At 39.8% G+C, this 13,829-nt stretch overlaps 1 protein-coding gene across 1 annotated transcript in view; it reads left to right on the top strand.

Annotated features, from left to right (window-relative positions):
* LOC135511194 (leucine zipper putative tumor suppressor 2 homolog) overlaps positions 1-13,829 on the top strand; it is a 101,988-nt gene that overhangs the window by 37,339 nt on the left and 50,820 nt on the right. The gene's annotated exons all lie outside the window — the stretch shown is intronic.

Genomic DNA, 13,829 nt, shown 5'->3' with positions numbered 1-13,829 from the left:
GGCCCTTGCAGACAGGCCATGCGTAGCCAATGTGATTGATAGGATATGTATTTTTATCAGGATATTTTCTACCTTCAGGGTGCAATGTTTTATTGCTTGGCTTTATGTAGGCTATCTTTACATAGTTGGCAATGGCAATAGAAGTAACTTTTAGATTTGTATCATTTTCATTTAGATTTAGATAGACAGTGATTTTGAGATATGAAGACATAAATGAAAATGAAACTGTTCCACGAAAATGTGCACATGAAAACCATAACTGGCACGCAGATTGGTAGAAATGGTAAGATAAATTGGCCCTTGACGTGAAAAGGTCGCCGACCCCTGGTGTAGCCAGTTACTGGCAAGAGAGGATGGTCAGGTCGGGCACGGGTTTTTTCTTCTGGTTATTTTGACCTCTGGCTCCGTCTTGACATCTTAATTATTTAATCACAGTGCCCTTAAAGCATCAGACAAGCTCAGTACATATAGTTGCTTTTATTAAAACACATAGGCTGTATCTATAGATGAAGAAATATACCCTTAACCTCTTGAAACTCCCCATCCCGGATCCGGGATCGTGACTAAAGCCTCAGGCTCATTAGCATAACGCAACGTTAACGATTTCTGAAAATCGCAAATAAAATTAAAATAATGCGTTTGCTCTCAAGCTTAGCCTTTTCTTAACAACACTGTCATCTCAGATTTTCAAAATATGCTTTTGAACCATAGAAATGGACTAATTTGTGTAAGAGTATGCAAAGCTAGCATAGCATTTTGTGTAGCATGTAGCACGCAACATTTTCACAAAAGCCAGATAACCAAATAAATAAAATCATTTACCTTTGAAGAGCTTCTGATGTTTTCAATGAGGAGACTCTCAGTCACATGCCAAATGCGCAGTGTTTCCTGAAAGCGTCTGTGTGTAGGAGAAATCGTTCCGTTTTCTACATTGCGCCTGGCTACTGAAACGAACTGAAAATGCAGTCACCTACAACGTAAAACTTTTTCCGGATTAACTACATAATATCGACCGAAACATGGCAAACGTTGTTTGGAATCAGTCCTCAAGGTGTTTTTTCACATATCTCTTCATTGACATGCAGTTCGTGGAAGCTTGCTTTCCTCTCTGTATTCCTTGGAAAAATACTGGCAGGTGACTTTTGCGCACCAATTTCGGCGCAGGACACCGGGCGGACACGTGGTAAATGTGGTCTCTTATGGTCAATCTTCCAATGATCTGCCTACAAATACGTCACAATGCTGCAGACACCTTGGGGAAACGACAGAGAGGGTTGATTCATTCCTCTTGCGTTCACAGCCATATAAGGAGATCATGACAAACAGAGCCTCAAAAATCCTTGTCATTTCCTGGATGCCATCTCATCTTGGTTTTGCCTGAAGCTCACGTTAAAGGGCACGCACAGAGAAGATCTTTGTATTTCTGGACACGTCAGAGTGTTTTCTTTCGAACAGTAGCAATTATATGCATAGTCGAGCATCTTTTTGTGACAAAATATCTTGTTTAAAACGGGAACGTTTTTCATCCAAAAATGAAATTGCGCCCCTAGAGTTCCAAGAAGTTAAACATTTTTGACCAATCGAAACAGACAACTTTGTCGACCAAGATGTTTTGGGTTCGGGGACAGCCCTAAAATAGTTGTAGTAAGAATAGTAAGGGAAGATAGATAAAAAGGTAAATATGGGTGGTATGTACGATGTTGTTTGCGCTCCAGTTGTTGCTATTTTGTCATGGCAACGGGCCACACATCTTACTGCTGTGATTGCACATTGTGGTATTTCGCCTAACAAATGGGAGTTTATCATTGGTGAAAAAGTACCCAATTGTAATACTTGAGTAAAATATAGATACCTTAATAGAAAATGATTCAAGTAAAAGTGAAAGTCATCCAGTAAAATACTACTTGAGTAAAAGTCTAAAAGTATTTGGTTTTAAATATACTTAAGTATCAAAAGTAAAAGTAGAAATAATTTCAAACCAGATGGCACCATTTTCTTTTTTTCTTTTTTCGTTACAGATGTGTTGGAGTGCACCCCTACCTATCATTTACAAACGAACCATTTGTGTTTAGTGAGTCAACCAGATCAGAGGTAGTAAGGAGGACCAGGAATGTTCTCTGTTTAGTGAGTCAGCCAGATCAGAGGCAGTAAGGAGGACCAGGGATGTTCTCTGTTTAGTGAGTCAGCCAGATCAGAGGCAGTATGGATGACTAAGGATGTTCTCTTGATAAGTGTGTGAATTGGACCATTTCCTTTCCTGCTAAGCAAAATATAACGAGTTCTTTTGGGTTTCAAGGAAAATGTTTGGAGTAAAAAGTACAATATTTTCTTTAGGAATGTAGTGAAGTAAAAGTAAAAGTTGTCCAAAAATATAAATAGTAAAGTAAAGTACAGATACCCAAAAAATGACTTAAGTATTTATTAAGTATTAAGTATTAAGTATACTTTAAAGTATTTCTACTTAATTAAGTACTTTACACCACTGGAGTTTATCGATGTTTGATTTATTTTCAAAATTCTGTGTAATCTGAGAGGAAATATGTCTCTAATATGGTCATACATTTGGCAGGAGGTTAGGAAGTGCAGCTCAGTTTCCACCTCATTATGTGTGAAGTATACACATAGCCTGTCTTCTCTTGAGAGCCAGGTCTGCCTGCGGCAGCCTCTCTCAATAGCAAGGCTATGCTCACTGAGTTTGTACATAGTCAAGGATTTTCTTAATTTTAGGTCAGTCACAGTGGTCAGGTATTCTGCCACTGTGTCCTCTCTGTTAGGGCCAAATAGCTTTCTAGTTTGCTCTGTTTTGTAGTTGTTTCTTTCCATTGTGCCTTTTTGTTTTCTCGTGACTTGGTTGGGTCTAATTGTGTTGCTGTCCTGGGGCTCTGTGCGGTCTGTTTGTATTTTTGAACATAACCCAAGTCCGACAAAATCTGCGCAGAAGATATCTCTCTCACTCTTTGTCTCTCTCTCGCTCTCTGTCTCTCTCTCTGGGAGGCCCGGGACATTGATGAATGTTCTGAGTGTGTGTGTCGGCCGCTGGGCTAAAACTGACAGCGGAAGGACCCAGGGATGAAGGATAAGGGTTTACATTCATGTCACGACTTCCACCGAAGTTGTTCCCTCTCCTTGTTCGTGCGGCGTTCGGCAGTCGACGTCACCGGCTTTCTAGCCGCCACCCATCCATGTTTCATTGTTCCTTTTGTTTTGTCTGTTTACACACCTGGTTCCCATCTCATAATTATGTTCCTTATTTAACCCTCTGGTTTCCCTTTCTGTTTTGTGCGTGATTGTCTTTCGTGTATTCTGGTGTGTTGTATTTTGAGTCCTGTTTTGTCCTTGTTTGGAACAGGATTTTGTTACGTTTTGGATTGAGTAAATCAGTGATTGTTACTTTTATCTGTGTCCTGCGCCTGACTCCTTCGCTATCTTTTAGATCGACTCTGACAATTCAAGTTAGTGCACATCGATGAATGTGTACTCAGCATTTTAAAAAGAGAACACAAAACCTGTGTCTTATTGCCAGCTCCCATGGAGGGCTCTGCTTGTTGCACTTTCAACTCTGCTGCTCCAAATTGTATGGTGATAGTGGTGTGTGGTCTACACAGCTCCTTTTTTCTCTCTCTCTCATATATATATATATACACATACATAGTGTAACCTGCAAAATCGGCAGTGTTTCCTACTTAAAAAGAATGTAGAGGTCTTTGCTTTTTATTGCATGACATAAGTATTTGATACATCAGAAAAGCAGAACTTAATATTTGGTACAGAAACCTTTGTTTGCAATTACAGAGATCATACGTTTCCTGTAGTTCTAGACCAGGTTTGCACACACTGCAGCAGGGATTTTGGCCCACTCCTCCATACAGATCTTCTCCAGATCCTTCAGGTTTCGGGGCAGTCGCTGGGCAATACGGACGTTCAGCTCCCTCGCAAGATTTTGTATTGCGTTCAGGTCTGGTTCAGGTCTGGAGACTGGCTAGACTGGAAGACCCAGCCACGACCCATCTTCAATGCTCTTACTGAGGGAAGGAGGTTGTTGGCCCCATCCATTCTCCCCTCAATACGGTGCAGTTGTCCTGTCCCCTTTGCAGAAAAGCATCCCCAAAGAATGATGTTTCCACCTCCATGCTTCACAGTCGGGATGGTGTTCTTGGGGTTCTACTCATCCTTCTTCTTCCTCCAAACACGGCGAGTGGAGTTTTGACCAAAAAGCTCAATTTTTGTCTCATCAGACCACATGCCCTTCTCCCATTTCTCCTCTGGATCATCCAGATGATCATTGGCAAACTTCAGACGGGCCTGGACATGCGCTGGCTTGAGCAGGGGACCTTGCGTGCGCTGCAGGATTTTAATCCATGACGGCGTAGTGTGTTACAAATGGTTTTCTTTGAGACTGTGGTACCAGCTCTGTTCAGGTCATTGACCAGGTCCTGCCGTGTAGTTCTGGGCAGATCCCTCATCTTCCTTATGATCATTGATGCCCCACGAGGTGAGATCTTGCTTGGAGCCCCAGACCGAGGGTGATTGACCGTCATCTTGAACTTCTTCCATTTTCTAATAATTGCGCCAACAGTTATTGCCTTCTCACCAGGCTGCTTGCCTATTGTCCTGTAGCCCTTCCCAGCCTTGTGCAGGTCTACAATTTTATCCCTGATGTCCTTACACAGCTCCCTGGTCTTGGCCATTGTGGAGAGGTTGGAGTCTGTTTGATTGAGTGTGTGGCTGTCTTTTATACAGGTAACAAGTTCAAACAGGTGCAGTTAATACAGGTAGTGAGTGGAGAACAGGAGGGCTTCTTAAAGGTCTGTGAAAGCCGGAATTCTTACTGGTTGGTAGGTGATCAAATACTTATGTCATGCAATAACATAAGTATGGGGGCAAGAAAGTATTTAGTCAGCCACCAATTGTGCAAGTTCTCCCACTTAAAAAGATGAGAGGCCTGTAATTTTCATCATAGGTACACTTCAACTATGACAGAAAAAATGAGGAGAAAAAATCCAGAAAATCACATTGTAGGATTTTTAATGAATTTATTTGCAAATTATGGTGGAAAATAAGTATTTGGTCAATAACAAAAGTTTCTCAATATTTTGTTATAGGTCAAATGTTTTCTGTAAGTCTTCACAAGGTTTACATAAATTAATTCAATAAATTCATCTTTATATGACTTTATATATCTCTCTATATATCTCTCTCTATACATCTCCCTATATCGCTCTATATATATATATATATATATATATATATATATATATATATATATATATATCTCTGCATATCTCTCTCTATATATATCTCTGCATATCTCTCTCTATACAACTCCCTATATCGCTCTATATATATATACATATATACATATATATATATATATATATATATATATATATATATATATATTCCTCTCTATATATATATATATATATAAATATATATATATTCCTCTCTCTCTATATATATATATATATATATATATATATATATATATATATATATTCCTCTCTCTATATATATATATATATATATATATATGCTCTCTAGATCTCTCAAATCTCTCTTTATATCTCTCAATATATATCTCTCTCTATATAGCTATCTCTATATCTATTGCTGTATATCTATCGCGCTCTCTCTATCTATATATATATATATTGCCCTCTATATAGCTCTCTATCTCTCTACATCCCTCTCTCTACATCCCTCTCTCTACATCTCTCTCTCTAACTCTCTCTCTCTCTAACTCTCTCTCTCTAACTCTCTCTCTCTAACTCTCTCTCAATAGATATCTCTATTTATCTCTCTCTGTATCTCTTTTTTTTGCAGAATTCTGCATGCAGAGTCTCAATTTGGGGATTGTCCCATTTTGTGAATTCTTGGTTGGTGAGCGGATCCCAGACCTCACAACCATAAAGGGCAATAGGTTCTATAACTGATTCAAGTATTTTTAGCCAAATCCTAATTGATATGTCAAATTTTATGTTCCTTTTGATGGCATAGAAGGCCCTTCTTGCCTTGTCTCTCAGATCGTCCACAGTTTTGTGGAAGTTACCTGTGGCTCTGATGTTTAGGCCGAGGTATGTATAGTTTGTGTGCTCTAGGGCAACAGTGTCTAGATTGAATTTGTATTTGTGGTCTTGGCGAATGGACCTTTTTTGGAACACCATTATTTTTGTCTTACTGAGATTTAACCCGATTTAACACTTGTTCAAATCAAATCACCAAATCAAATCAAGTATTATTTGTCACATGCGCTGAATACAACAGGTGTAGTAGACCTTACTGTGAAATGCCGAATACAACAGGTGTAGTAGACCTTACTGTGAAATGCCGAATACAAGTGTAGTAGACCTTACTGTGAAATGCCGAATACAACAGGTGTAGTAGACCTTACTGTGAAATGCCGAATACAACAGGTGTAGTAGACCTTACTGTGAAATGCCGAATACAACAGGTGTAGTAGACCTTACTGTGAAATGCCGAATACAACAGGTGTAGTAGAACTTACTGTGAAATGCCGAATACAACAGGTGTAGTAGACCTTACTGTGAAATGCCAAATACAACAGGTGTAGTAGACCTTACTGTGAAATGCCAAATACAACAGGTGTAGTAGACCTTACTGTGAAATGCCGAATACAACAGGTGTAGTAGACCTTACTGTGAAATGCCGAATACAACAGGTGTAGTAGACCTTACTGTGAAATGCCGAATACAACAGGTGTAGTAGACCTTACTGTGAAATGCCGAATACAACAGGTGTAGTAGACCTTACTGTGAAATGCCGAATACAACAGGTGTAGTAGACCTTACTGTGAAATGCTTACTTACAAGCCCTTAACCAATAATGCAGTTTTAAGAAAATAGAGTTAAGCTTATACAGGGGGTACCAGTACCGAGTCAGTGTGCGGGGGTACAGGTTAGTCCAGGTAATTTGTACATGTAGGTAGGGGTGAAGTGACTATGCATAGATAATAAGCAGTGAGTAGCAGCAGTGTAAAAACAAAGGGGGGGTGGGGTCAATGCAAATTGTCCGGCTTGGAGGTAGAAGCTGTGTCATGCCCTGACCTTAGTTATGTTTGTTTTCTTTATTATTTTGGTTAGGTCAGTGTGTTGAGGGTGGTAAGTGTGTTTTAGACTTGTCTAGGGTTTTTTGTATATCTATGGGGTTTTGGTTTGTCTAGGTAAATGTAGGTCTATGGTGGCCTGAATTGGTTCCCAATCAGAGGCAGCTGTTTATCGTTGTCTCTGACTGGGGATCCAATTTAGGTTGCCATCTTCCATTTTGGTTTTGTTGGTTATTGTCTATGTGCAGTTGTATGTCAGCACGAGTTGTTTATAGCTTCACATTAGTTTGTGTTCTTTGTTAAATAAAAAGAAGAATGTATTCCAATCACGCTGTGCCTTGGTCTCCTGTATATATCTCTCTCTATCCCCCTCTCTATATCTCCCTCTCTACTGTATATATCCCTCTCTACTGTATATCTCCCTCTCTATGTATCTCCCTCTCTACTGTATATATCCCTCTATATCTCCCTCTCTATATCTCCCTCTCTACTGTATATATCCCTCTCTATATCTCCCTCTTTATATCTCCCTCTCTATATCTCCATCTCTATATCTCCCTCTCTACTGTATATATCCCTCTCTATATCTCCCTCTCTACTGTATATATCCCTCTATATCCCCCTCTCTACTGTATATATCCCTCTCTATATCTCCCTCTCTACTGTATATATCCCTCTCTATATCTCCCTCTCTACTGTATATATCCCTCTCTATATCTCCCTCTCTACTGTATATATCCCTCTCTATATCTCCCTCTCTACTGTATATATCCCTCTCTATATCTCCCTCTCTACTGTATATATCCCTCTCTATATCTCCCTCTCTACTGTATATATCCCTCTCTATATCTCCCTCTCTACTGTATATATCCCTCTCTATATCTCCCTCTCTACTGTATATATCCCTCTCTATATCTCCCTCTCTACTGTATATATCCCTCTCTATATCTCCCTCTCTACTGTATATATCCCTCTCTATATCTCCCTCTCTATATCTCCATCTCTATATCTCCCTCTCTACTGTATATATCCCTCTCTATATCTCCCTCTCTACTGTATATATCCCTCTATATCCCCCTCTCTACTGTATATATCCCTCTCTATATCTCCCTCTCTACTGTATATATCCCTCTCTATATCTCCCTCTCTACTGTATATATCCATCTCTATATCTCCCTCTCTACTGTATATATCCCTCTCTATATCTCCCTCTCTACTGTATATATCCCTCTATATCCCCCTCTCTACTGTATATATCCCTCTCTATATCTCCCTCTCTACTGTATATATCCCTCTCTATATCTCCCTCTCTACTGTATATATCCCTCTCTATATCTCCCTCTCTACTGTATATATCCCTCTCTATATCTCCCTCTCTACTGTATATATCCCTCTCTATATTTCCCTCTCTACTGTATATATCCCTCTCTATATCTCCCTCTCTACTGTATATATCCCTCTCTATATCTCCCTCTCTACTGTATATATCCCTCTCTATATCTCCCTCTCTACTGTATATATCCCTCTCTATGTCTCCCTCTCTACTGTATATATCCCTCTCTATATCTCCCTCTCTACTGTATATATCCCTCTCTATATCTCCCTCTCTATATCTCCATCTCTATATCTCCCTCTCTACTGTATATATCCCTCTCTATATCTCCCTCTCTACTGTATATATCCCTCTATATCCCCCTCTCTACTGTATATATCCCTCTCTATATCTCCCTCTCTACTGTATATATCCCTCTCTATATCTCCCTCTCTACTGTATATATCCATCTCTATATCTCCCTCTCTACTGTATATATCCCTCTCTATATCTCCCTCTCTACTGTATATATCCCTCTCTATATCTCCCTCTCTATATCTCCCTCTCTACTGTATATTTCCCTCTATATCTCCCTCTCTACTGTATATAACCGTCTCTATATCTCACTCTCTACTGTATATATCCCTCTCTATATCTCCCTCTCTACTGTATCTATCCCCCTCTTTATATCTTCCTCTCTACTGTATATATCCCTCTCTATATCTCCCTCTCTACTGTATATATCCCTCTCTATATCTCCCTCTTTATTTATCCCTCTCTACTGTATATTTCCCTCTATATCTCCCTCTCTACTGTATATAACCGTCTCTATATCTCACTCTCTACTGTATATATCCATCTCTATATCTCCCTCTCTACTGTATATATCCCTCTCTATATCTCCCTCTCTACTGTATATATCCCTCTCTATATCTCCCTCTTTATTTCTCCCTCTCTACTGTATATATCACTCTCTATATCTCCCTCTCTACTGTATATATCCCTCTCTATGTCTCTCTCTCTACTGTATATATCCCTCTATATCTCCCTCTCTATATCTCCCTCTCTACTGTATATTTCCCTCTATATCTCCCTCTCTACTGTATATAACCGTCTCTATATCTCACTCTCTACTGTATATATCCCTCTCTATATCTCCCTCTCTACTGTATCTATCCCCCTCTTTATATCTCCCTCTCTACTGTATATATCCCTCTCTATATCTCCCTCTCTACTGTATATCCCTCTTTATATCTCCCTCTCTACAGTATATATCCCTCTATATCTCGTTCTCTCTACTGTATATATCCCTCTCTATATCTCCCTCTCTACTGTATATATCCCCCTCTTTTTATCTCCCTCTCTACTGTATATATCCCTCTCTATATCTCCCTCTCTACTGTATATATCCCTCTCTATATCTCCCTCTCTACTGTATATATCCCCCTCTCTACTGTATATATCCCTCTCTATATCTCCCTCTCTACTGTATATATCCCTCTCTATGTCTCTCTCTCTCTACTGTATATATCCCTCTCTATGTCTCTCTCTCTACTGTATATATCCCCCTCTTTATATCTCCCTCTCTACTGTATATATCCCTCTCTATATATCATTCTCTCTACTGTATATATCCCTCTCTATATCTCCCTATCTACTGTATATATCCCTCTCTATATCTCCCTCTCTACTGTATATATCCCTCTCTATATATCCCTCTCTACTGTATATATCACTCTATATCTCCCTCTCTACTGTATATATCCCTCTATATCCCCCTCTCTACTGTATATATCCCTCTCTATATACCCCTCTTTATATCTCCCTCTCTACTGTATATATCCCCCTCTTTATATCTCCCTCTCTACTGTATATATCCCTCTCTATATCTCCCTCTCTACTGTATATATCCCTCTATATCCCCCTCTCTACTGTATATATCCCTCTATATCCCCCTCTCTACTGTATATATCCCCCTCTCTACTGTATATATCCCCCTCTATCCCCCTCTTTATATCTCCCTCTCTACTGTATATATCCCCCTCTTTATATCTCCCCTCTCTACTGTATATCCCCCTCTTTATATCTCCCTATCTACTGTATATATCCCCTCTATATCTCCTCTCTACTGTATATATATATCCCCCTCTCTACTGTATATCCCCCTCTTTATATCTCCCTCTCTACTGTATGTATCCCTCTCTATATCTCCCTCTCTACTGTATATATCCCTCTCTATATCCCCCTCTCTATATCTCCCTCTCTATATCTCCCTCTCTATCTCCCTCTCTATATATCCCTCTCTATATCCCCCTCTCTATATCTCCCTCTCTACTGTATATATCCCTCTCCATGTCTCTCTCTCTACTGTATATATACCTCTATATCTCCCTCTTTATATCTCCCTCTCTACTGTATATATCCCCCTCTTTATATCTCCCTCTCTACTGTTTATATCCCTCTCTATATCTCCCTCTCTACTGTATATATCCCTCTCTATATCTCCCTCTCTACTGTATACATCCCTCTCTATATCTCCCTCTCTACTGTATATATCCCTCTCTATATCTCCCTCTCTACTGTATATATCCCTCTCTATATCTCCCTCTTTATATCTCCCTCTCTACTGTATATATCCCTCTCTATATCTCCCTCTTTATATCTCCCTCTCTACTGTATATCTCCCTCTCTATATCTCCCTCTCTATATATCCCTCTCTATATCTCCCTCTCTACTGTATATCTCCCTCTCTATATCTCCCTCTCTACTGTATATATCCCTCTCTATATCTCCCTCTCTACTGTATATATCCCTCTCTATATCTCCCTCTCTACTGTATATATCCCTCTCTATATCTCCCTCTCTACAGTATATATCCCTCTATATCTCCCTCTCTACTGTATATATCCCTCTCTATATCTCCCTCTCTACAGTATATATCCCTCTATATCTCCCTCTCTACTGTATATATCCCTCTATATCTCCCTCTCTACTGTATATCTCCCTCTCTATATCTCCCTCTCTACTGTATATATCCCTCTCTATATCTCCCTCTCTACTGTATATATCCCTCTCTATATCTCCCTCTCTACAGTATACATCCCTCTATATCTCCCTCTCTACTGTATATATCCCTCTCTTTCTCCCTCTCTACTGTATACATCCCTCTATATCTCCCTCTCTATATCTCCCTCTCTTCTGTATATCTCCCTCTCTATATCTCCCTCTCTACTGTATATATCCCTCTCTATATCTCCCTCTCTACAGTATACATCCCTCTATATCCCCCTCTCTACTGTATATATCCCTCTCTATATCTCACTCTCTACTGTATATATCCCTCTATATCTCCCTCTCTACTGTATATATCCCTCTTTATATCTCCCTCTCTACTGTTTATATCCCTCTATATCCCCCTCTCTATTGTATATATCCCTCTCTATATATCCCTCTCTACTGTATATATCCCTCTATATCCCCCTCTCTACTGTATATATCCCTCTCCATGTCTCTCTCTCTACTGTATATATACCTCTATATCTCCCTCTTTATATCTCCCTCTCTACTGTATATATCCCTCTATATCTCCCTCTGTACTGTATATATCCCTCTATATCTCCCTCTCTACTGTATATATCCCCCTCTTTATATCTCCCTCTCTACTGTATATATCCCCCTCTTTATATCTCCCTCTCTACTGTTTATATCCCTCTCTATATCTCCCTCTCTACTGTATATATCCCTCTCTAAATCTCCCTTTCTACTGTATATATCCCTCTCTATATTCCCCTCTCTACTGTATATATCCCCCTCTTTATGTCTCCCTCTCTACTCTATATCACCCTCTCTATATCTCCCTCTGTATATCTCCCTCTCTATATATCCCTCTCTATATCCCCCTCTCTACTGTATATATCCCTCTCTATTTCCCCCTCTCTACTGTATATATCCCTCTCTATATCTCCCTCTCTATATCTCCCTCTCTACTGTATATATCCCTCTCTATATCTCCCTCTCTACTGTATATATCCCTCTCTATATCTCCCTCTTTATATCTCCCTCTCTACTGTATATATCCCTCTCTATATCTCCCTCTCTATATCTCCCTCTCTACTGTATATATCCCTCTCTATATCTCCCTCTCTACTGTATATATCCCTCTCTATATCTTCCTCTCTACTGTATATATCCCTCCCTATATCTCCCTCTCTACTGTATATATCCCTCTCTATATCTCCCTCTCTATATCTCCCTCTCTACTGTATATATCCCTCTCTGTATCTCCCTCTCTATATCTCCCTCTCTACTGTATATATCCCTCTCTATATCTCCCTCTCTATATCTCCCTCTCTACTGTTTATATCTCTCTATGTCTCTCTCTCTATACAGTGCCTTGCGAAAGTATTCGGCCCCCTTGAACTTTGCGACCTTTTGGCACATTTCAGGCTTCAAACATAAATATATAAAACTGTATTTTTTTGTGAAGAATTAACAACAAGTGTGACACAATCATGAAGTGGAATGACATTTATTGGATATTTCAAACTTTTTTAACAAATCAAAAACTGAAAAATTGGGCGTGCAAAATTATTCAGCCCCCTTAAGTTAATACTTTGTAGCGCCACCTTTTGCTGCGATTACAGCTGTAAGTCGCTTGGGGTATGTCTCTCTCAGTTTTGCACATCGAGAGACTGAATTTTTTTCCCATTTCTCCTTGCAAAACAGCTCGAGCTCAGTGAGGTTGGATGGAGAGCATTTGTGAACAGCAGTTTTCAGTTCTTTCCACAGATTCTCGATTGGATTCAGGTCTGGACTTTGACTTGGCCATTTTTTAACCATTCCATTGTAGATTTTGCTTTATGTTTTGGATCATTGTCTTGTTGGAAGACAAATCTCCGTCCCAGTCTCAGGTCTTTTGCAGACTCCATCAGGTTTTCTTCCAGAATGGTCCTGTATTTGGCTCCATCCATCTTCCCATCAATTTTAACCATCTTCCCTGTCCCTGCTGAAGAAAAGCAGGCCCAAACCATGATGCTGCCACCACCATGTTTGACAGTGTGGATTGTGTGTTCAGGGTGATGAGCTGTGTTGCTTTTACGCCATACATAACATTTTGCATTGTTGCCAAAAAGTTCAATTTTGGTTTCATCTGACCAGAGCACCTTCTTCCACATGTTTGGTGTGTCTCCCAGGTGGCTTGTGGCAAACTTTAAACAACACTTTTTATGGATATCTTTAAGAAATGGCTTTCTTCTTGCCACTCTTCCATAAAGGCCAGATTTGTGCAATATACGACTGATTGTTGTCCTATGGACAGAGTCTCCCACCTCAGCTGTAGATCTCTGCAGTTCATCCAGAGTGATCATGGGCCTCTTGGCTGCATCTCTGATCAGTCTTCTCCTTGTATGAGCTGAAAGTTTAGAGGGACGGCCAGGTCTTGGTAGATTTGCAGTG

Source organism: Oncorhynchus masou, chromosome 23, assembly GCF_036934945.1.
Source record: "Oncorhynchus masou masou isolate Uvic2021 chromosome 23, UVic_Omas_1.1, whole genome shotgun sequence".
Classification (NCBI taxonomy): domain Eukaryota; kingdom Metazoa; phylum Chordata; class Actinopteri; order Salmoniformes; family Salmonidae; genus Oncorhynchus; species Oncorhynchus masou.
Note: the sequence above shows the minus strand (reverse complement) of the source record. Positions and strands in the feature narration are given on the sequence as shown.